Here is a 25,337-nt window from a genome sequence, read left to right as displayed (position 1 = left end):
CCATAGACTCGGCAGCTCTCACACACACACACTTTAAAGCTCCACCCACACACTCCCCACATTCATGAGAGAGAGAGAGAGAGAGAGAGAGAGAATGGGTAGGTGACTGTCGGAGAGTGAAGAAATTGAGTAGAGAGTGAGAGCAAAAATGTTTATTGCACCGGGATAGCTAAAACTTTTTTTTTTTTTGTGTGTGTGTGTGTGGGGGGGGTATTTTGATGTGTTTTTGTTTAAGACCTTTATTTTCTTCCTGTGTTTTATTTATTTGTTTTGGTTTTGTATTATTAAGAAGTGCACAAAAAGCACTAAAACAGCAGTTTCCTCATCCAGGTCTACTGTTACAAAGGGCACAGACCAGCCTTGCCCAGGACTCTATGTCACAACCTCTTGCTAATTACAATATATAAATACTATTGCTGGAAAAGCTATTGGACTAATATCTTAAATACATATTTTCACCGTTATATACCATCCAAACATGCTCACTATTCACTACCAGCTTTAGAATTTCTGACTCATGTGAAGGACAATATCACCACTTCCTATAGTTTTAAATTAACCAAAATTGATTTTAGTTTCATAGACAATATATCAGTTTTCTGAGCATAAAGTTTGAATCCTGGTAGGGCAGAGTTGTTGATCTCAGATGGATGCCCTAGGGTACATTGAATTTTCCTTTGCGCTCCAGCAATTTAGGCTCTAAATAGTTTGCATATAGTTAATCCTATAGCTGGGACAGGTGCCTATTGAGTCTAGATGGAGACTAGCCAAGTTTGGACTCACCTCCAGATCAGTAGCTTGGCAAAGTCTGCTGCTTAGATGGTTGAAAAGAGCCAATTAGCTTGACAGCAATAAAAGATGTAGCCTCTTGACTGTCAATCCATCTAGATTAAACATTCAATTTGGTGAGGGGGCATTTCAAATTTGGGAGAAAAAATCGATGAAAAAGTAAAAAAAAATAATAATTTGAACACTGAACATATAACAATGTGTCTCATGCAAACCTTGATAGATAATGTGTATTTGCCCTTTTATTTCAGTTTCAGTTTTTCTTAAATTCTATTACAGTGCAGATATGTTGATGACAAGTAGGAGGTGGACCGCAGTGCTTTTCCATAATGACTTGAACTTTGCTGAAAGATCCATTAGCCATAGACAGGTAACAAGCAATACAAATACAATGTAATATACATATAGCATTCAATACTAAAATGCACATGACAAACTTGGATCAGGTACATGTTACTTTAACTTCTGCTGCTTGATGGTAGAGCATCCTAATTTATCATTTGTTTTAATATATATATATATATATATATATATATATATATATATATATATATATATATATATATATATATATATATATATATGATATATATATATGTGTAGATTTGTGTGCAGGAATAAAAAAACAAACTTCTTTAATTTGTTATTTTATTATTATTATTATTATTATTATTATTATTATTATTATTATTATTATTATTATTATTATTATTATTATCTCTGGAAATGGCTGCACTACTTGATCTGGAAATATATATATATATATATATATATATATATATATATATATATATATATATATATATATATATACACACACACACACACACACACACACACACACACACACACACACACACACACACACACACAAGGCAGAGCCTAATTTTCTCTGTCAGTATTGCAACAGCATCTCACTGGTAAAGACATTCCAAAATGAGGAGCTCCCAGGTTGGCAGTCAAATAATTTTTTTTATCACAGCTCCTGGAGTAAAAGAGAATAAAAGAGAAACACCTTTGCAAATAAAAACATGTAATCAATTAAAGGCTGTTTAAATTAGTCTGAAATTGCATCGGGTCAATATGACCCAAAACATAACAGATGTACCTAAATTCTGAACATAATAGGAGGGTTAAAACAACAACGGTGAAGAAGAAGAAGAAGAAGAAGAAGAAGAAGAAGAAGAAGAAGAAGAAGAAGAAGAAGAAGAAGAAAGTCCAGTAATTAACATGTTACTTCATGGCCCAACCACATAGCACAACTATTTATTTTACTTTAGTTCTTGCCTACTCAAGCACTATTATTGTACCTCTGGAATGTATGCTGCTGGGGAAGTTTGCATGTTCTTGATATGTGGTCCTGATTCTTTATAGCAGAATCTGGATTCAATGTCATTATACATTGTCATTTCAATATTTACGGAAATTTAGAAAAACAACCATTTCAATGCAGCCAGCTACAAATCAACAAGGCTCCTTCTGTTCCATGTGCTTGCTTAATATGTGCCCAAATCTCTTAAGTTGAAACAAAGTATAAGTAAGCCTTAATTGTTTAACTATTTTCATGGTTTCCTGTCCAAACTCATATATAAACCACTGTTGGTGTGTATATATATATATATATATATATATATATATATATATATATATATATATATATATATATATATATATATATATATAAATCAATATAAACTAGGACTTCGTACATACTGAATAGTCGCCTATTCATTTTGCTTTCAGTCGCTTAGTCACTCTCATGTTATTGTTCAAGGGGTTAACTGACATTTTAGGAGATATAGTTATACCTTCATGTGGTCCAATGCCCTCACTCACATGTTATATTTATCTTGGACTCAGCTGTTTCTACTCCACCAAATGGAATAACAAGTTCCATATGTGGATTTTTTTTAAGAACACTTTTTTTTAAAGCACAGACATGTTTTGATGGATTGGAGCACAGAGCAGCAGAATACCGTTACACACCTCACTTAGTGTTTGACAAGGCAGGCACTGTTAAAACTAGGCATAACGCCAGCTTTCTCCACCTAATACTGCACTAACTAGACTTAGAAAAAATCCAGTATTTTTACAGTATTGTTTCTGGGTTACATGCTTTTGGAAGCTGGACTCTGTGCTCCCTTGTAAAACAACAACAGAGGAAAACACATCGTGAGCTCTGAATCATTGTGAGCTTTGAATCCTCTTTTTGAACGGAAATACCTGGGAAAAAAAATAACACACAGGAATAATATAACACCTATACCAGTTTACTGGGAGACTCGATCAAAACATAGATAAGGTAGGTAGAACTATTGTCATGATCTGTGCAGGTGCTGGGTTGTACTGTGTTTATATTTTAAGGCTTGTGTTTTAATGTATACATGTATGTATGTATGTAAGTAGTTATGTACTGTATCTAGGTATGTGTGTATGAATGTAATGTTCAAAATAATGAAAGCATTCCTAATAATGTTAACACGTTTATTGCAAAGCTGATAATTATTGTTGTTCTAAAAGCTATAGTCAGCAATGGGTCCTATTGATAAAACAATTTAATTAATCAAACTGCTCTAAACTATTATTTACAAAGCCAACAGTACTCTATAAAGATGATTGTGAACAAGGAAAACACATCTGAAAGAAAAAAAAATGCTTTAAATATAGTTGTGTGAAGTAACAAAACTAGTAAGAAATAGCTCATAGTCTTAAAGATTGCCTGCACAGCATATGTTTCATATTCTGGAACAACATGCAGTGCCAGATAGCATTGAGATGATTGTATTTCCTTTGTACCCTGAGAGAGAGAGAGAGAGAGAGAGAGAGAGAGAGAGAGAGAGAGAGAGAGAGAGAGAGAGAGAGAGAGAGATATTCATAACTATATTTAGACTTTATAAAGAAAATCAAATGGAAAAATAAAGGAGCAGCAATTAATTGTTACAGAACACCCTGCAGTGTTATTATTACTAATAGTAATATTACATATTACTTTATCTTTGCTGTATCTCGTGGTGTCTATATTGCAGAATTTGTTTCATTTTCCCCTGACAGTTTCATATTGACATCATAGGTAAATCAACTAGGGAATTGCTTATTTTTAAAACTTTTACTTGGGAACGTTAGCCAAGAGAAAGTGAGTTATTCTTCCAATCATTGCAGTGTATCCAGTTCATGTTCCCTCTTGCAATAATTCTGGTGCTTTGATTGAAATGAGTGATGTATTGGGGGAAAAGAAAATCAGCAATGTTGCAGGAGAGGGCTTAATCTGGATACACTGTGATGATTAGAAGATAATGTATGTAAAATGTTGTGCTGGATCAATAACTTGAAGCTCAATCCAGGAAAGATGTTGGTGTCCTCCTTCCATTTGAGCAACATTGAAGCCTCGAGGTCATGCAAGGTCAAATTCTGTGACGTCCCCCTTGACCAGGACCACAAATCCCGATATCTCAGGGTCACCCTCAACCGGTCTCTTATTTGTCGCCATCACCTCGAAGCCACCAACAAGAAGATGAAATCCAGGATCAACATCGTCCAAAAGGTGACAGGGACTTCCTGGGGATGTGATGCTGGGACCCTTCGGACATCAATGCAGGCCCTGGTCCATTCTATGGCAGAGTACTGCGTCTGTTTGGTGCAACAGCTCTCACACTGGGTTCATTGATCCCCAAATCAACATTGCACAGAGTGTGGGAAGCGGCTCCCTAAAATCTAGACTGCTGCAGTGCATGCCATTGCTCATGAACACCCCTCCATCGAACATCTGATGGGATGCTGCAAAGTTTAGGGAATATAAGAAAATCCAGATCTCCCTTTACACACCGACATCAAATCCTTGCCATCTGTTTGAAGTTGAGACCGCCATTCTGGACATGCCTCGACTCTTCTGTCGGCGTGAGATGTGGGAAAACAGTGTTGTCCCAAACAAGGACCTTAATGAAAATCCTACGAAGGAACAATCTGGTTTCTCCTTAGCCCAATGACAGTGGACTGCTATCAACTGCACCTGAACACCACATGGGAGGTGCGAATATTTCTTCCATGAATAGAAGATCAAAGACTCACCAAGTTGCGAATGCAGTGAGGTGCAAACCATCAGGCTCATCACTGATGATTGCCCAATACACACGTATTCTGGCGGAACAAGCAGACTCCACACAGCTACCTCGGATGCTGTGGAATGACTTACAAAACTAAAATTACAACTGTAGCCCATTGCTTAGTCGAAGAATCACTTAACGTAATAGATACACACATGTACTTTTTTTGATCAATTGAACTGCAGTATTTTTCATTTGCATGCAATTTGAGTTCTTCAAAGCATACTTGCAGTCAAACTATTTTAAACATTTTGTTTATAATATTTGTAAATCTAAATAGTCGTTGTTGTTTCGCCTCAAAAGGAGCTTAGATTACTGACGAAGAAGCTGTTATGTATCTTAGGCAGTTGCCCAAATCTCAAAAAGGGCCTAGAGATTGTACTTTTTAAATAAGCTTTTTTTTTTTTTTTTTGTGTCCAGGTACTCAAAATCATTCTTTACCTATATTGGTTATACAAATTATTGCACATTAACCATTTAAGACTAGAACCTTGCAGTGCTGTTTCTGGCTTTAGTGCTGGCCCTCGGCGACAGCGCGGGAATCGTGTTAGCCATCTAGTGTGGTGTAACAGACAAGCAAACAAAAAACACTCGCGATACTGCTTTCTCTGTTTTAATGGGGTCTCTCACAGTCCTCAATTTTTAATGATAAACCAAATACGAAGGAACAGATTACGATTCTCCGTCCCATTTTATACTGTCACACATGACCCCTTGATAATCGAGAGCAATCCTCTCTCCAATGTGCGGCTGCCACGTCTTTTCCTTTCCGGTTCAATGCATTATTGCAACGGACTCTCACCCCCTTACTGGCTGACCGACTTCCTTTGAACTCTGGGACAGAATTGTCGGACCAGCCCATCCAAAGAACTCTGTTCTCGCTGCTTAGCGCCCTCACAGGTCGGGAGGGAGATTTACAACCAAGAATCATTGTATTTCTGTCACAGGGTTCTATTTAACTTTAGAGGAAGTAACGAGAATGTCCTGTGAAATAGAAAGCATATTCTTTTCTTGTACCTGAACACTCCCACATATCATCGTTTCATCTGTTATACCAGTGCACCAACTTAGGAAATTGACAATCTGGCAGTCTGATGTCAAATCCTGAGCTGAAATAGGAGAACCTCAAACATAAAAAGTTGAAAAAAAATGATATTACAATAAAGTAGAACATAAATGTAGTATATAACTGGAGGCAACATTATTTCATTCAACCAATCTGAACAAAAAAAGTTTGCTTACAGTATAATATTAAACTTAATAATTCATTTTTGTATTCACACTCCAGAAAATCTGCATTACAAGACTTCCTACAACTTTACACAGTTCGGGGAAACAGAACAAATAATACCTAATACATGGAAAAATGCAATTCAAAGAAGACTGTGGTCTTTTAAAGCTTGAAGCCTTTCTACAGAACTGAAAACATTCCCTAAATTCCTGGCTGTCTGTTGCCAAGATTGCTCTGCCTTGTGTGAATCTTTTATAGCAGCAACAAGGATTTATGTGTTTTAATTTAGTCATGAGCTGAGGTAATGTATGAACATCCAACCATTTCTTCATTTTTTTATTCTTCTGTACTATATTGTACTGGGTTGGGAGGTAATTTAATTAGAGGTTGGCCATCAATTTTAAACCAATTTTGAACCTTAAATAATCAGAATGATATTTACTCAATGTTCAACACTTCCATAATACACACATTATTTTAAACCAATAAGATAATGGGATTTATTATCAAAGCATTTGTTGTTGATCAAGATACTTTTTAGTTAGTTTTCCATACCAAATAAGCTGTGAATGCATAAACAAAGGATATCAAAGAACATTGAAGCAATTAGTTTTTTTTTTTTTTTTAAACTTCATAGATACTGTCCTTATTGATGTATCTGTCAGTACAAGCAGAGATACTGATCTATACGACAAAACGCTTTACTTACTTTGTGTAGTTATCATAGCAGGACTTGTGGTACCGAAGCTCTGCTGCAATTATGTCCAATCCACAAATTTTCTTTAGTGTATTTCCGCTGCAGATTTATCCTGTGCAATCTCAAAATTTGGCAGCTTGTTACTGGTTTGACAGCAGTGTAGTTTTACTATATTTGTTTTTACCACTTCTGCCAGTCTTCCATTTCGACTTCCCACAGAAAATGCATTTGTTCTGGAAGAGGTTACCTTGAGAAATGTTCACATCACCTTTTTCATAAAGGGTTCTGTAGACGGGTGAACACAAGTTACAGTCTTGATCCTTAGCTTTACAAATTCGAGCACTTTCGATCATGGTTTTTTTAGTGAATCTGCCGATGAAATCCTGCATTACCTTTTAGTGCAGGGGTTCCCAACTCTGGTCCTGGAAGGCCGCTGTCACTCCTGGTTTTTTTCTAGCTTCTAATAAGTGCTTAATTTGTCCAATTAAGTAATTTAGTGTACAGCTGAAGTTGGGAACCCCTGTTTAGAGGCTTTACGCTCTCATCAGTCACAGAAACAATTTGAAATGCACAAATGAAAAGACTGCTATAGTGAAACATGAATGGGTGCTGCCATGTTGTTTACTATTTTCATGCATGGCCTGTGATTAGTTCATTTTACTTAATCACCAAAACAAATAACTTGACAGTACCTTTGCGTGTAACTAGTCCCTCTGTTTAAAGTATGTTTTAAATTTTATGTGCAAGCTAATTAACATAAACACAATATGCGATTTTGGCAAGAGCCTATCTCTGTTATGCCTTTATTAAACTCTCTATGCAAGCCTGTTACCCTTGTGGTATGTTGTATGCTTGTAGGCAGACCATTGTACCTGAGAAAGGAGACCAGAACTCCAGGCAATTAGCTTAACCAACTAAATTGACATTTTATTTGTGTTGCTGCACTTACATGCAGGATTTCACTAATATCACATCTCGTATCACCACATGCGTCATCAGTAATGAAATGTACTTCCTCTCAAGCTGGATGTTACAAACCTGATTGCACAGTCTGCAAAACTCTTGTATGAAAGCCATTAAGTGAGCTGCTTCTTGACTTTGGTCTTGGCAGTTACTGAAAGGAAAATCACATTTGACACATCATTAGATATTTTATTTGATTAGAGTTTAGAAACTGAAATTTACTTTGGCTTTAAAAAAGGAAAGAGGTAACGAGGCAAATGTTTATTTTTTGCGGAAATTATCTGTAATATTATTACTCCCGTTAAAAATCAAACATGTTATATTACCTCATTATTGACAAAAGTAATATTATTACAGTAGTGAATTACCCCCAACTTTACAGTAACATGTACTTAAAGACTAAGTTGCAGGGTTCTAAAAAAAATACAACGTTATATGTCCCCACATGTTGCTACAACTGTTTAAATAGAGTATCTGTAATTTTTCTTTTCATTTTTCTGTTAACATCCTGACAGCGTTTTACTCTTATAACTTTAAAGTCTGTTTGAAAGTTTTTTTCAAAATGTCTGTTCTAGTGCAGTGCAAGGATTATTGCCCACTTTGTCAAACAGGCAACACAGCAATACCGAGCCATGTGGTATGGAACATAAAAGCCTGAGGACTTGTCATTATGTTTATTTATTCTTCCTGCAGTGATTTAGAGAACAGATTTCAAACCACAGTGCATTAGAGTGGACATTTTGAAAAGAGCCTTGAAACAGTTTAAAAAAACCCTGCTACTTACTTTTTAAGTAGTTCACTAACACCAGCTCTGATGATAAATATACATGAAACTATTAATGACACCGTTTTTTTTCACTTCTAAATCTTTTGTAGTCATTTTTGTATTACTTTAGTATAAATACATGTTAATTTGGATTCATATGTTGTTTTTTTCTGACTTTATGTGAACGAAAAGACACAAAAGCGCGCGTTTTCTCATTGGAAATAGTGATATTTTGAAATGTACCTGTCCAGGTCACAAAAGCAAAGTTTGTGGGGAATAATAGCCATTTTCTATACTTCTGAGGCATAAGCAATTAGGAAATAACACTTACTACCCAGGAACAAAAATTGTGTTACATAGTGTTATTTGTGCCCTATCCAAGATGGTCACAGATTTATATATGTAACTAGTTTCTCTCTGTTAATAGTTTAAACCTTCCCAGTTCCATTTTATCTATTAATACACTATCTAGTTTGGTTTACACATCTTTTTACTTGGGTCTACAATAGGCATCTGAGTCCTAATGATGCCACTAATACATAGTCGTCAGGGCATGGATGAAGATTTTTTTTTTTCATGTTATAGAGCAGGGGTCTCCATCCCTGATCCTGGAGAGCTACTTTGGTTGCTGGTTTTCCTTTTAACCAATCTCTCAGTTACTTAATTGAACCAAATATTGGCTTAATTAGTCAAGATTAACAGGTGTTCCAGATCTTTAGCCACTGATGATGTAAAGACACCTATAAAACCTGCTGGATAGGGGCTCTCCAGTGCCAGGGTTAGACCCCTGCTATAGAGTTATATATCTCAGTACTAACAAATATATTTTTGCATTCCACAAGCCCTTTCATGTCTATCAGACCCAAGACTTGTTGTTGATTTTTGTTTTATAATTATTCAGTTCATCTTAGTTTCCAGACAGGAAACATGTTCCCCTTTAGCCAAGTTATCAGGGCGTTCACCAGGCTACAGTTTGGATGTAAATGATGTGGCCTTCCTCTAGCTTGGCAGTTTTGATTGTTTTTGCTAAATCTACATTAATAGAGGGTGAGAGCGGATCACCCCCAGCTGGTCTGCATATGCTGGTTCTGACCCACAGCTCCAGGAGGGGAACATTCAGCTGCTAGCAGCTCTGGCGTGAATTGTTAGTTCATGAATGACCACAAGCACATCCTGTTTAGTTTCTTCTTAAAACAGACATTAAAGCTTCAAAAGGGGTTACCTTATTTTCAGTTCAGCAATGTGATTTGCAGAATAGCTTCTCCCTAAATTTTAAGCTGAATTTTACTTTAACACACTGAAAAAAACATTAATCTGGACATGAAGCAGAAAAGAAAACATGTTTGAAATGTAATAATAAACATTGTATGGCTTTCAACTCTGAAAGCATGGGTTCTGCTTCATCTTATGTGAAACTGTTTTGTGTCTAGTAGCAGTGCAGTTCTATTAATTTTTGTATTGAGTTCTGTGGTTCTGACAATTTCTAAGTTTGAATTATACCAACTTCGGGAATGTTCTTTCTTGGTGATGTTCTTTCTTGGTAACTGCATCATTTTAATCTTCATATAAGGTTGAGAATGTGACTATACAGTTGTGATTTTCTGTGTATATCTTCATTACCCCAAATTAGGAAAAACAATATATATATATATATATATATATATATATATATATATATATATATATATATATATATATATATATATATATATATAATTGTAACATGTGTGCTTACTGAGATTATTAAGGCTCTTGGCTCATAGGCCTCAACAGATGACAACTTTGGAGGAGCCATGTGATGGTTGTTGAAGGTTATTGGGTTAAAAAGTAATTTCTAAATGTCACTCCAAATTATTTTTAATTGTATTTTGACAAAACAAAAATGTTCTGAGATCAGAAAATTGCTACTTAGAAATCAGGATACATGCAGTCTGGATGCCCTTTCTCATTGCTGGATTTGTTACTTTCGAAGTATTGCAGATGAGCAAGGCATGATATAAATAACCTCCTGTACATATCTTGGGTGGTTGTTAACCATGGGGTGAGGTAACAGTGAAGAGCAATGCAAACAGCACTTGAATCTGGAGCTAGCCACTGGAAACAACAACAACAACAACAACAATATAAAATGATCTGCAGAGGATGTTGACCTACTGTAGTCTTTTGAAAGTGCTGATGGAGAAAAGATGCTGAAAATGCAAACAATTCTGCACACAGCTGCAGGATCCCCTTCTTATTGATGAACTGACTGAAAAATATTCTATTACCAGCCAGTGCCCCATGCTTTTTATAGCTATTATTAGTGTGGGATTGTTGCATAGTTTAAGTGAGAGACAGATTAAGTTCGACTATGAGGACTGTTCTGTGTCCTACAAGCCTTGTTACATTTTCTAAACACCCCTTTTCTTTATATATGTGCCAACGAACACCAAGAGGCCTGACTTCCTAAGTATATTGTATTCTAACACAGCATCCAGACAGTACCTTAAGCTATAGAAAGGCTGTCAGCTCTCATTGTTAGACTTTCTGCACCATGGGATAAAGCACTGGATGATAGCTTATGTTGGAAAAATGTGACACTGATGGACAGGAGAGTGCTGAGTTGGAGGATGGGGATATCGTAAAGCCTGGTCACGGTTAGCAGCAAAGGTTTTCACTGCAAGTCGCTGTGGTGCAGTTCTGGCCAAATGCTGGAACATCAGAGCTGCCTTTGCAGCGACCAGTGTTTATAGTAGAGGGAGCTCACAGCTGGTTCTAAATGAGCAAGAATGGGATGATGCATATTGCTCTGGTTTGGGCCCTGCTGTTGTCCATATGGAGGTTTCATGCTCTTGTCAACCAAACAGATGCTACAGTGACCTGTTTATGTTCTTTAGTGAACTTGGTCTGTTTTGGTACCATAAGGCATAACATTGTTCAGTATATAAGCATTTTTGTAAGGTTTGAAAAAAGGCCAAAGAGGTTAAAACATCAATTTTCAAGAAGCTACGCCCTCAGTTGTGTTCAAAATAAGTAAATGATCTCCTCATGCATGTGGTATATTCGAATGTGTCCTTTTTATACTGAAAATTAACATGGTGGGCTGGTTTTGATATCCTCTGATGTGGGTTCCTTTTTATTGGGGTTTCAATCAGCTGTGTTGCTATTAAATCCCTGGCTGAAAACTGGTTGACTCATCACCCAAATATAAATGAGTAGCAGTCTGTAGCTCATGAAATACAGAGGTTGTCAATTGAAATTAAAGTCAGGTTGGTAATAATCACAAGTTTTGTGCTTTGGAAAACTACTGCTAAATGTTGGGTGGGGTATACAGGAACTCCCTGCTGGTCCTTGATCCAGAATGTACTTTCTAACTTTGGATGAATAGTTCATCAAGGACTATTGAGCAAGCGCATTTGCCCAAAATGGAGAAGTTGTTTTGCCATAATTTCTCCACTGATTGTGAACACATACTGTGTTAAATTCTGAGTTGTGACATTTGCCTTTGCCTAGCAGGGGACATAAAGATTGGGTAAAACTCAAGAATTCAACTAATACTGTAAGGCCGTTTTTGGTTTGCAAGATACTCATTGTATAAGTTCAAAAGAATGCGGAGGATGTAATGTATTCCTTCACCCTTTTCAACTGGACCTCTTTTGTAATTACCTTTAGTTGCCTTTTGGAAAGTCAAAGGCAGGACATTTTTAGAGAAAGTATATCAAGTGCCTCTTCATGGAGGGGGCATCTGCACAAGAAGTTGTCCAATTACTTTATTTTGGATTTCACCCAAAAATATTTATATTATTTTACCAACTGTGTGCCCACAGCAGCATGTAGGTTCTTTACATTTGGAAGAAGGATAGAGAATAAGGTATGCTATAATCACACACAATGGACCACAATATATCAAACAAGTAACTTATTCAAGGAGTTTTCATTTAAAAATTAAAGTCAGGGCAGCCATTATACACAACTGTGGCAAAGTGGTGAATACGTGCAGGTGAGTGCAGTACAGAGTGGATAAATGACACAGACGATGATATACAGGTGCAAGGGTGTTTATTAATTAATTCAATGTCCAGAGCCTTATAGCAAACCTGCAAATAATAATAATGTTGGATGTGGTACAGCGGCATGTATCACTTCTGATTATAATCCCACGGGTTTGACCCGTAACCCAAAGTCCAGTCCTTTCACCTACACAAAACACAAAACACAAAACACAAACACAATTCCGACAGTGCGTGATTTTAGTGCTTGTGGTGCAAAAGACAGTTCCTGTAGTGGAAACGGTGAGTGGGGATATCCGGGTTTTACACTGGCCTGCGGCTGCAGATACGGATCGTGCTCAGTATTCTTGGTGAGAAACGACACACAAGACAAACAGTGTTAATACACAGACAAGCAGAACACACACGGTTTTTCGTATAAACAAGACGGGCTCCTTCTTGGTTATTTGGCTTAACCATATGCAAAGGAAGAGATCACAAAGCCAAGCCCCCCTATTTATACCCTCGCCCATGAGTGTATAAATTATACACTCGGAATAAATTGTCTTGCCATTTGTTTAAGTTTACTCTGTTCCTTCTTTCTAGTGGCCTCACCGGTCGGGAAGGAGATCTAACACCAAGCGTCATTCAATCTCTGTCACAACAACCTACAAAACTATCAAATAAAAGCAAGGCCAAAACCTTGACGTTATAGCACTAAAGCAAGTTATACAATAGAATCAGTTTTATTTTTAAAGAACTCATATTTTAAAGTGTATGTGACAGAGAGCGAATGAATCCGCGTCAACAATCTCCCTTCCGACCTATGAGAGCACGATAAAACAGGAACAGTGTGCCCTGGACTGGATGGTTTGACAGTTCATTCCAGGATCAGTCGGAAGTCAGCCATCCAAAAAAGGTGCAAAGCCACAATACTAGAAGTCAGCACCTTACTGTATTAGGTGATGTGTCAGTCTTGGATTGGAGAAGTATTTGCACTCGCTACCAAAGGGGGCGTGACTGAAGGTATATCAGGCTGTGTGGCCGAGTGATCTGTTCCTTTGTTATGGTTATGGAATGACCTGTAAAGGACGAGCGAAACTGAACTGTTTTGTATTTGTGTTTGTTATTAACTGTTTATTTGTAATTATTAGATGGATAAGCAAACCGGGAGCTGTCGCTGTTATGCCAGCATCCAATTCGGATTACAAACACTGCGCCAGTCACACTTAATTGTGTATTCACCACCAGCAATGGGGCACTGTGAAAGGATGCAGAGCTGTGCCTGGACATTGCCTTTGTGTGTTATTTCAGGACTGAAACCCTGTATTGTTTGGCTGTGCAATTACATAGTGCTGTTTAGTTTCTAGCATTATTATTTAACAGTCCCAAACCGTGAAAACAAATTAAAAAAACTGTCTGGACCTTGAACACTGTTTGCTGTCGTTATTTGAGCACTGCATCACCTCTACACCTGTGCACTGCAAGCCACTTTGCCACAGTGTAACATCACAGTCATTGTATAGTTCCAGCAGTTGTTTTAATATTCAATGCAAAGTTTAGTAGTCCAATATAACACAGTGCCAAGAAAAAGTTTGTGAACCCCAATGATAATTACGGAAATTCCATAGTTTTACCCTGATAGTCTTCTTGAATCAAAACCTTTCTTAAATATCCAACAGGGTTTATATTACCCAATTCCATGTCTTTTGAACAAAATGATGTATGAATTAGACAAACAATGAGTAATTAAGATTCAGGGTATGTGGAAAAGTAAATGAACCCCTGGTTTTATCAGCTTAATTAAGAGGCTAATTAGAATCAGGTGTTTAAATAATTAGGTAAATTTCAGGGGTGAGTTTGGGAGGCCCCACCTTATATAAAGACCAGAAACTTTGTGAGTTTGGTCTTCACCATACAGGTGTGTGGAAACACGTCATGCCATGATCAAAAGAAATCTCTGAGGACCTCAGAAAAACAGTTATTGATGCTCATCAGTCTAGAAAGGGTTACAAAACAACTTATAGATGCATGATGGATTTCTAGATGCTCCTGCTGCTCTGCTCCTTCTGGTGGATGTGGCGGAGGCAGAGGCAGCTCCTGCTGCTCTGCTCCTCCTGCCGGTTGAGGTGGGAGAGGTGTGTAGTCTCCTGCCGGTGAAGGTGGCAGAGTTCGAGGCAGCTCCTGCTGCCCTGCTCCTGCTGATGGAGGTGGCGAAGGCGTGTAGTCTACCCTTGTTACAGGGGACTGGTGCGGCTCTCCCTCACTTGCAGGGGACTGGTGCGGCACTTCGTCCTGGTCTGGAGACAGCGGTGGGGCATCTCCCTCTGGCACTGGAGACGGCAGCAATGGCTCCTCTCCCTCTGGCACTGGAGACGGCTCCTCTCCCTCTGGCTCTGGAGGCAAAACTAGCAGGCATTCTTCCTCTGCTGGTGGAGACTTGGGCGGTGGACGCTCTTCCTTCTTCTTCCCCTTTCCCCTTCTCTGCCTCCTCCTCCCCCTGCTCTCCTGGGTCAGTTCCTCCTCTCCCTCTTGGTAGTGTCAGCGCACCACCGGGTGCCCAAACTCCCCATAGGCAAGGCACTAGCCTTGGTCCTCTAGACCACTGAAGACGTCCTCCAAATCCTGGCAGCCATCTCTTCAGCTCCAGCCTTCCGTTTTTTTTTTTTTTTTTTTAAATGAATTTTTGCGGTTCCTACTCTGATCTGAGTCTAGGGGGCGCTGGTAATCCCTGTTCTGACACCACGTGTCACAAAGATGGCCTGTGGGTGATGTCAGACCAGAGCCAGAAAATAAGCAACAGAGGGATGGAGTTTGGTGGAGCTGAGCGCTTGCTTGCGCTCAGCATTTAATAAATAAACAGACAGACAGAAAATAAACGGTTGTAACAATACAAAAACAACTGCACGTGAATTAATATAGTGCAATGCCCCATGCTCACATACATTTTACTTGCACGTGAAGTGCTGTGCAATCCTCATGCCTAAATGCAAATATACATTTTAAACACTCGTGTTACCCAGACCCGTTTACATCCCGTGTACCAATGACTATACACCAATGTTAACACACAAAACAAAATACACACAGGGGCGGGCACTTTGTCACAGTCATGTAATCTAAACACCATCCATGTTGACAAAAGGGTACAAACAAAAGCCAAATCAAGGGTAAGCAACTGATTGGATAAAATCTATGCCCCCTCCCCCCACTTCCGCAGCCTATGATAGCCCAGCTTAGGATAGAAGCCAGTGAAAGGGTAGAGACTACTTCACCCTCCAGATGAAATGACCCAGGAAGTGAAAGACAATTTAAAAGCATGGCTTGCAAACTTTCTTTAACTGACTGTAGTACTGCATTTCAGGTTTTAAAGTAAAAATATAGCACATGTTTGGTAATGCATGTGTTTCTTTCAGAAATGCACATTTGAGACCTACAGTATATAATGAATATATGTTCATGGGAAGAACATTTATCGAATTGTTTTGTTAACTACAGTTATTTTAAAGAGACTATTTTAACTGCATTAATGGTAAAAGCCTATTGTCATTATATACAATGTATGTATTACAAGTGCTCTTTATTTTATTAACTAGCAAAGATAACAATGCCCAAGGTTTAATGTCACAGATGCTTATGTCTCAGTAAATATTGCACTGTACTTCATTTTCAGGGCCAAGGTTTTGTAAATATTATGAAGTAGGCTTAGACAAAGCATAAATAAATTGCAGCTATAACTAAGGATTGCTCACGCAAAATGTTATGTGTTTTATTTTAATATATGCCACTGGCCTGGGATACAGAGAACCATTAAAATGTTATATAAACAAAATCCTTTAAGGAATGTAAATCTGGTGCAAATAAATGGTGCATGCCCTTGAAAAAGATACACGTTTAAAGGTTATTATATATATATATTCTATGCTCAATATAATTTTTTCTTACCAAATGATATGTTTTTTTTTTGTTGTTGTTTTTTTTTTTTTTCTGAGTCACCCCCCCCCCCCCCCCTTCAGATAAAACCCCAATATACTGTAATTAAGTAGAAAATATTTTCTTTTTCTGTTTTTTTCTATCGTAATTTTATTTTTCTTCCAGGCAGGTTTGTTATTACCTTATTAGTAATGGAACTATAATTAAAACAAACATTCCCTTTTACAATAGCCCAATTTAACAAAAGCAGAATGTGTAAATCACAGCAATGTCTTTATTGGCCTGTTGAAATTATATTTTTTCCCACCACATCTGGCCTTTGCAAACATATCAACACCCTGGTTTTAATACCATGCATGTGGCCCTCCTTTGCTTCAAGCACATCCAGCAGACATTGCAGTATGGACCGCACAAGGTTGCAATAAATCCCTGCCACCAACTGTGATAAGATTATGTGGTAGGATGATAGGCACCCACATGTTGCATCCAAAATACGCTCAACATCCTGGACCATATTTATAGACGTGATGACTGATTGACTGATGCCTTGATTTCCAGGTCTCATCATTGATCTGCCAGTACGCTTCAGATGATTATCCTACTGATCAACTTTCTAGCTGATGGCAACGAGAGTCTTTGCAAAACCTCTTGACATCTTTCAGCAGCTATGTTGATTAGGATTTTAGTTTCTGTTTAATGTTCCAGAAATATCACACAGTGCACCCTTAAAATGTAATGGATGCGACCACCTTGCCTAGCTGTTATCAGTGTGAGTAAAGCAAACCCCTGCTCTGCTTAGCCATAAACCTCTAGACAATCGTCTGTTTAAGCAGGTTTATTTTGGTCACTTCACATTGTGTGACTCAGTCAAATAAATTAGCTGTATCACATTCACATGCTTATTTATTGCCAGGCTTAACCAGCTTGTTTATTTTAAGCAAATGGTCTCTCATCATAAGCTGTTACTAAAACAGATTTTTTTTTCATTACCAGTGCTTACATTCATTGCTTTATTTATGTTCATTTCTATTTCATTGGGGTTGTAGGAAGGATATACAGATTTGCTTATCAGTGGAGAATCATGGATGAAGATATCTTCCTGTCCCACAATCCCGGTGCTTCCTGTGGTGTGCTGACAGTGTGTGATATTATCACTTAGGAAACTGTATCATATCTTTTTGAGTATATTCTGTTGGCAAATTTGGCTCACATTAAAACTGTACAGTATGTATACAAATTAATCTTGTAGGGAGACAGTTAGGGAAATATGCAAGCTGTCTGAAATGAGCTACAGCTGCAGGCATTGTAATAACAGTTATGAACCAAATCCTCATAGAAGTATTCCAGCTTATGTGACAATATCCAGACGACTCATGAAAGAAGAAATATTCTACAAAATTCAAAATCAGTATACAACCACTATAACTAAGACCTGCATATTAGATACGTTTTGTCTGACTGGAGTTAGAAATAGTAAATAAAAATATAGTGAGAGTCAATGAGAAGTTCCCACAACTATAGAAATGTAAATGTGTGCGTGCATGTGTGTGTGAGTGTGTGTGTGTGTGTGTGTGTGTGTAGTTATCGATTTGTCCAGTACAAAATGCTCCGGGGTGGCCACACTGAATTGGTTCTGTTGTATAGGGAATATTATTTAAATTGGCCCACTAGAGACATGAATTGCAATTTTGCAATGTGATAGTTACTGTAAGGTTAAGATTAAGCTAAAGGCTTTGGGTAAAATTGTGACTTTCTTGGAGTATTTGCTTCAACAGTGTGTGTGTGTGTGTGTGTGTGTGTGTGTGTGTGTGTGTGTGTGTGTGTGTGTGCGTGTGTGTGTGCATGTCATGAAAAATCATAACCAAGTAATAAAGTCCAATAAAAATCACAAAGAGTAAAAACAAGTAAAAACGCACAGCAAGTGATGTGTTTACAGAATCTAATGCACTACTGGTTTGAATATGTGCTGTCAAAGGGATGCAAGATGCCCTGGAAAATGCTGAAATAACCATAAGACCTCATCTTGTAGGATTACCGAACTGGTGGTACATAGCGGACTGTATGTTTGAAGATGCACAGAGGGTCAAGTAAAGCAGCATGTTAATGACAGACCAGTTCAGTGAAGTATGGCATTAACTATTCAGGACTATAGATTTTGAAAGAATTAGACAGTCAATCAGACACTTTCATTTTAGGTGCTGTTCTTGTGTATTTTTTGCTATGTATTACTGCCTGCAAAGAGTAAGCTCTATTTTAAGTTATTTTAGTCATAAATAAAAGTTGCACAAAACGAACATAGGTTTCTGTCATACATAGATACAAAACATATATATCCCAGCACTATAGGTAACAATGAGACCAGCTTTGTTCTAGACTGAAGCTTTAATTAAACAAAAGGGAAAAGGCATGGGCAGTTTTGTCTGGTCTAAATATTACAGCTGCAGTAGCAATAAAAAATTTAATTGAAAGCCTGGACAATAATTTAGGGCATTCCAGACATGTCTGTAAACAGTGCAGCAGTCTGTTTATTGCTGCCTTGCTGAGGACACACTTTATTTAGATTAATGTGGAGTCCAATAACTATGGCGATGTACATGCAACACTATTAACAACTTGTTTTCATTCACTTGTTTGAACAGCAGCCCTACCTTCAATATACCTGACAATAACGTATGTGGTTATTTTTTTTTTTCTTAAAGGAAACAAAAAGAAAAAAAGATTTCAATATTCGTATATAGATGTAATGTTTGCTAGTGAACAGTATTATAAAATGACCTAAAAACAAAACCTGTTAGAGGTGTTACAGAATAAGCTAGCATTCTTTATTAATCACTGTATATGACATCCCTTTTTTAAGTTTCATTCACAAGACCTTTTTTATGGGATGGCCTTACAGATAAATGCCACATTCATATTCACAAGTTCAATTCAGAATTTCTGAGGAGTATGAAGGCTCACAGCAGTCAATATTAAAGGAACAATTCACACTGAAGGATAATGAAGTTCTTGTTAAAGCAATACATGAAACCAAACATTTGATAGTATGGATGTGGCAATATATTTAATGCAGCCGCCAACAGGTGACCATAAGTTTTCAGTCAATGCCTTTTTTTTACTAGACCATTTTTCATTCATTCATTTTTGTGTTACTCTATGCAGGCTTACTGGGATATAATATGTTTGATTGTTTGCGTGTGCATGTGTAATAGGAAGATGCAGACCAGAGCAGGAACCGCAATTTCTTGTTTAAAAAAAAAAAAAAAAAAAAAAATACAAAAAAAAACAACAAAAAAAAAAAAAATGTCAGAAGATGCCATCAGGCTGGGGGGCTGGACTCTGCTACCTGGAAGCAGCTATAAATAGAACAGCAGCCCAGGTAGTAGGGTCTGCAGCGCCCAGGTGGGGGGGGGGGGCAGCGAGAGTCCAGCGCCCAGACGGTGGGGATCCAAAGCCTGAGAGGGAGCTGTTCCCATCTCCACCAGCAGAGGGTGAGTGCCTGCTGGTATCACTTCCCCTACCTTCACCAGCTGGAGGAGAGGAGCAGGTGCTTCCTCTGCCTCCATCACCTTCCCCTGCAAGTGAGGGAGAGCCGCACCAGTCCCCTGCAAGTGAGGGAGAGCCACACCAGTCCCCTGTAATAAGTATAGACTACACGTCGCTCCCACCTCCGCCTCCAGGAGATTACACACAGCTCCCACCTCCATCTCCAGGAGACTACACGCCGCTCCCACCTCCGCCACCAGGAGACTACACGCCTCCGCCACCTCCATTGGCAGGAGCAGGGCAGCAGGAGCTGCCTCTGCCTCCACTACCTCCATCGGCAGGAGTAGGACAGCAGGAGCTGCCTCTGCCACCTCCACCGGCAGGAGCAGAGCAGCAGGAGCTGCCTCTGCCTCCAACACCTCCACCAGCAGAGGGTGAATGCCTACTGGGTCCCTGTCCACCAGCAGAGGGTGAATGCCTGCTGGGTCCCTGTCCACCACCAGAGGGTGAATGCCTGCTGGGTCCCTGTCCACCAGCAGAGGGTGAATGCCTGCTGGGTCCCTGTCCACCAGCAGAGGGTAAATGCCTGCTGGGTCCCTTTCCACCAGCAGAGGATGAATACCTGCTGGTATCACTTCCCCCACCACAGAGGATGAATGACTGCTGGTATCACTTCCCCCACCAGCAGAGGATAAATGCCTGCTGGTATCACTTCCGCCACCATCACGAGGAGAGGAGCTGGAGCTGCCTCTGCCTCTGCCTCCATCACCATCAGGGGAGAGGAGCAGGAGCTGCCTCTCCCTTCACCAGAAGGACCAGGACTAGATGCTGGCGCTCCTCAGCAGCCCTTGCATAGGCTGCTGAGGGAAGCACGGGGAAGAACCGTCTGGCTGCAGTGGCTGAGAAGAGGGCCAACAGCCGCACACCAGCTTGTCCTGACTTCCTGTCTCGCTTCGTCCAAGGATGCCTACCTCGCTTTGCCCAAGGATGCCTGCCTCGCTTCGTCCAAGGATGCCTGCCTCACTTCGTCTGAGGATGCCTGCCACGCTTCGCCCAAGGATGCCTGCCAAGCTCTTCCACTGCTGGACTTGCCCCGGCTTAAGGAATCAATCTGGGAGCTGTCAGCACATCTGCCGCAACATTGGCAGCATTTCTGCTGCCAGTGGTACAGCGGGAGGAGAGATTCGCCCCACTGTCAGCACGTCTGCTGACAGCATGGCTAGTAGCAGCCTGGCTACTGGCAGCAATGCCGCCCATCAACCCCTTAAAGTCCCTGTTCTTGGCCCAAGACTTTGAGTGAGACTTTTGGAAATTTAAGGGGGGAGGTGGCCATTAAGGCCATGTGTGCTTTGCACAAGGGGGGGTATATGTGACAAAGTGCCCGCCCCTCTGTGTATTTTGTGTTGTGTGTTAATGTTGGTGTATAGTCATTGATATACTGGATATAAACAGGTCTGTGTAACACAAGTGTTTAAAATGTATATTTGTATTTAGGCACGAGGATTGCACAGCACTTCACGTGCAAGTAAAATGTAATATGTGAGCACGGGGAATTGCACTTTATTAATTCATGTGCAGTTGTACCGCGACTCCAATTGAATGACTGATTAGCAGTCATGTCTCGGTACAGCTGCTAAAAGCAACATGTTTTCACATACTTGAGGTTGTGTGTTCGGTGAGTGGAGAACGGGATTGGAGACGGAGGTAAAGATAATAAGAATAGTTAAAGTATTTGCTCACCATGTTTGTCTGTAAAGTCTGTTTTGTTTGTATTTTTGTTTTGGCGACGAGTGCCGTGTCCTGTGTTTTTGTTTGTTACAGCTGTTTATTTTCTGTCTGTTCTGCTCACTCATTAAATGCTGAGTGAAGCTTTTCAGTCTGGACAGCTTGTCTTGTCTTTGGAGTTACAGTTTTGTTTGCTCCCAACTCATTTTCACTGTCCACATGATATAAGAACCCCAACTAATGTTTTAATTTACTTGTCAGATAATATGCTACTGACACTAATGTAATGCCAGTTTTCAAATGAAATATGCAATTGTATTTTACTTCTTTTTCTGGTATTGTTAGCATGCTGTATGGTTCACAGAGAGTGTGTGTGTGAGAGTCATGTCAATTCCAACTACTCACACAGCACCCCCTCTGTGGTTCCAGTCCTTCACAGGAGGCTCACTAAAAATGCTAACGTTTTCTTGTGTGACCACAGGGGGGAGAAGCCTTGGCAATAAATAGAACAATAAAAAGGTCATCTTGGTTCAGCTATCCCTGGTATATCATTTATAAAAAGTAAGTGTCACAAAGAGACCATCTTCATAGGATGTGGTAATTTGGGAAAAGCATTACCAAAGGAAACTCAAAGAAACCAAGGTGCAGTAAAGTTCTTCCATCCTCCACTCAAATCCATGTTATAGCACCCACTGCAACACTTACAGCAGAAGTTAACATAACAGACTTTTCCAGGATTTTGGTCATGACACAAAACATGAGCCCCAATCTACTTTTCTTAGAAGAGAAACACAATCTGAAAATACCCATTGCCTGACCCCCAAACAGCTCATTTGTACAAACTGTTTTTGTTTTTAATGTTTGTTTTGACCCATGTGGTAGTGACTACTCTTACTCGACCCAAGTTTTGGGTTTATTTTGAACACTGGGGCACTGTTAGAAAACCATTGCATTCAGCATTTTTTTTTTCCACCTCTGTTTGTTGAATTCATAACATTTAAGAAGTCCCTTGGAAAGACTTTAGTAATTATTACCATCTGTTTCAAAGCCGTATCTGTTACATTCCTCTGTACTGAATGCAATAGGAATACAGCCTGTATGTGCAAACTTTTATGAAACACGACTTTGGCTGTGAACCATTCATTTCCTCCAGAAGCAGACATACCAAAGCTCTCCTGTTAGGGATATGCATATGACCAGATGCTTTTACATTAGCAAGTTTATATCGACTGTATTAAATATGCAGACTTACCACTGGTCATAATTATGCATTTTACAATAACGTTTCATTTGGACACAGCTATTGAAAAAAAGTCAAGTATTTGTGTATTTATTTTATTAAACAACAACAACAACAACAATACTACTATGACAACAACTAAAACAAATACTACTACGACTAATAATAATAATAATAATAATAATAATAATAATAATAATAATAATAATAATAACATTGTATTCTGGAGCAACTGATTGACCTCGTATAATTACTAAGAGGGACGTGCTAATAACTATTGGCGCACAGAGAGTTAATACTTGACACAGCAACAATTCCACAATGTGGGGGAGTAACCCAGCCCAGGCAGCAGCAGTAACATCAGAGCACATTCCTGGTCAATTCTAAGTTGCCAACATCTGATTAGAACCATATCTTAGAAGTGGGGAGTTTTCTTTTATCCGCACACAGACGGGATCCAACCATACACTCACCTGGACCCCGTACTGTCAGCCCCCGTTTCATCAGCCAACTGAGAGGGAACGAGGAAAAGGAACATGTAGAATCCAGCAAAGAGACTACTGCTGTCGGTGAGTTATGTGTGTATTGCAAAATAAAACAAAGCGAATTCTTGCGAACGTCAACTGTGCTTGCCTGCGTACTTACCGGTACTCTTTTTGACTGAAAATAAACATCTCGAGCAGCACTGCTTACACAGAGCGTGGAACTGCACGGGGTTGTGTAGCAGAGACTGGAAAAGTACATGGTGATGGTTTCACAGAAATTCAAGGAGCATAAAATAGTGGGGTTTAAAGTCTGCAAAACAGATATATCATATTTCTAGAGTTAAATAAGTCTATGTAGTGAACCTTTCATAAACATGCTAAACTGCGGTAGCTATTGTATTTTCGGTAACACTTTAAAATAAGTGTCTGTTCATGATTATTTCTTGTATATTAAGGGAAGTGTTACGAAGTGATGAAAAGTATGTCATGAACTCATGCTTGTGACATTTTATTTCAACAGGAATTGCATTTGAAATCAGTAGGAAGTCATGTGTTAGTGACATTGGAATTACAGACACTTATTTTAAAGTGTTGACGTATTTTCTTTATATATTAAGACAACCGATGAGCTGATGAGCTGCAGAGTTTTTCATAGGAACACATGATTTCCTGCTGGATTCCCAACAGAAGGCTATTTAAAGAAAAGTGAGTCAGATCTGGTCAAATACCGGTTGTCTAATGCATTTTAGTAAGATGCTTGATATTTTGTAATAGGTGTAAATCGTTATTTTATTATTTTTTGTAGCATAAGCTAAATAATAAAAAAGTGCACAATTTTCCGATGAAGACTGTTTAATTGCTACCAGGTTTCCCTTGTTTGGTTTTCGATGACATTCGCTCGTAAAGTAACGACCGTGCAGGGCAGTGTCAGCTACAATTAACGGTGTTTAATTGATTCATACAAAAGGAGATGTTCAAATGAACAGCCTCAGCTTCAGATCAAGGGGTTAGAATGTTGCACATTTGTGGCAACACCTATGCTTACTCATGGTAATTTAATTAGGCTGAAATGAAGTATGGTTTGTTATGTTTGTTTAAATTCTGTTATGTTATGGATAATATTAGGTTGCAAGAAGAATTTGGTATACTCTAATAAAGGACTAAGCTTGGGACAAACCCTTATACACAGAACTACAAATTACATACGGTGCTGCAGAGTTATTTGGTACTATTTAAAGACTGCTATAAGGGTAGCAATGTCATGATTGAAATGTATTCACAGGGTATAATATTTATAAATGCATTACAACAAGACAAGTTTGTTTCATCAATGCAATTATATTGCTATCCCAATAACAACAATGCTCATTAATATAGCAAAAGGTTCATTTCCAATGAACTACCAGATCTTGGCTGTTGTATGCCACCTTGTCGTTCATTATGTTCCATTTATGTGCAAGCATAATGTTTAAAAAGAGCTCTGAAGAGTGTCTTACACTCGCTGGGAGGACCATTGTTGTTTATAGTCAGGTGGTTTATTGCACTCAGGTGATTTATTGTATGTGTTACAAGGCTGGTTAGCTGCCTTTGTTTCAAAATGCCTTCTGAACTTAGTTCAATTATTCATCTATGCGATTCAGATAAGTTTACAATTGAGAAAACGAATGATCTTCAAGGTCACCTTGGCCTGGGATACTCTTGGACAAAGTGCTTTTATCTGGTTAAAGCTTTATTGCTGAATGTTTTTTAATTACGTGTGTGTGGGTCTACAGTTTATTTAATAACTCTCTAAATAATTAGATTATTTATTTTTGTGCATTCCTTGTACCAACAATGTTTTTATTATCTCGAACAGCCACAACTAGTGTAAATACATCACTCCGTGTGCTTGGTTGAGACATCTTCATATCCCAATTTTAAATAGTTTTCTTTAGAAGCCTTCTGGGCAAAAATCATG

General features: G+C 38.7%; 1 protein-coding gene across 4 annotated transcripts in view; it reads left to right on the top strand.

Annotated features, from left to right (window-relative positions):
• Window positions 1-2,850: 2,850 nt before the first annotated feature.
• LOC121299575 (disabled homolog 2-like) overlaps window positions 2,851-25,337 on the top strand; it is a 61,396-nt gene continuing 38,909 nt past the window's right edge. Inside the window, exon 1 of one of the 4 annotated variants that reach the window (XM_041227380.1) lies at window positions 2,851-3,091. The gene's annotated coding sequence lies outside the window, so the exon portion shown is untranslated. Of the gene's footprint in view, window positions 3,092-23,234; window positions 23,465-24,038; window positions 24,086-25,337 lie in introns of those variants that run through there. The other 3 variants (XM_041227371.1, XM_041227398.1, XM_041227388.1) reach the window with 3 other exon arrangements.

Source organism: Polyodon spathula, chromosome 2, assembly GCF_017654505.1.
Source record: "Polyodon spathula isolate WHYD16114869_AA chromosome 2, ASM1765450v1, whole genome shotgun sequence".
Lineage (NCBI taxonomy): Eukaryota > Metazoa > Chordata > Actinopteri > Acipenseriformes > Polyodontidae > Polyodon > Polyodon spathula.
Note: the sequence above shows the minus strand (reverse complement) of the source record. Positions and strands in the feature narration are given on the sequence as shown.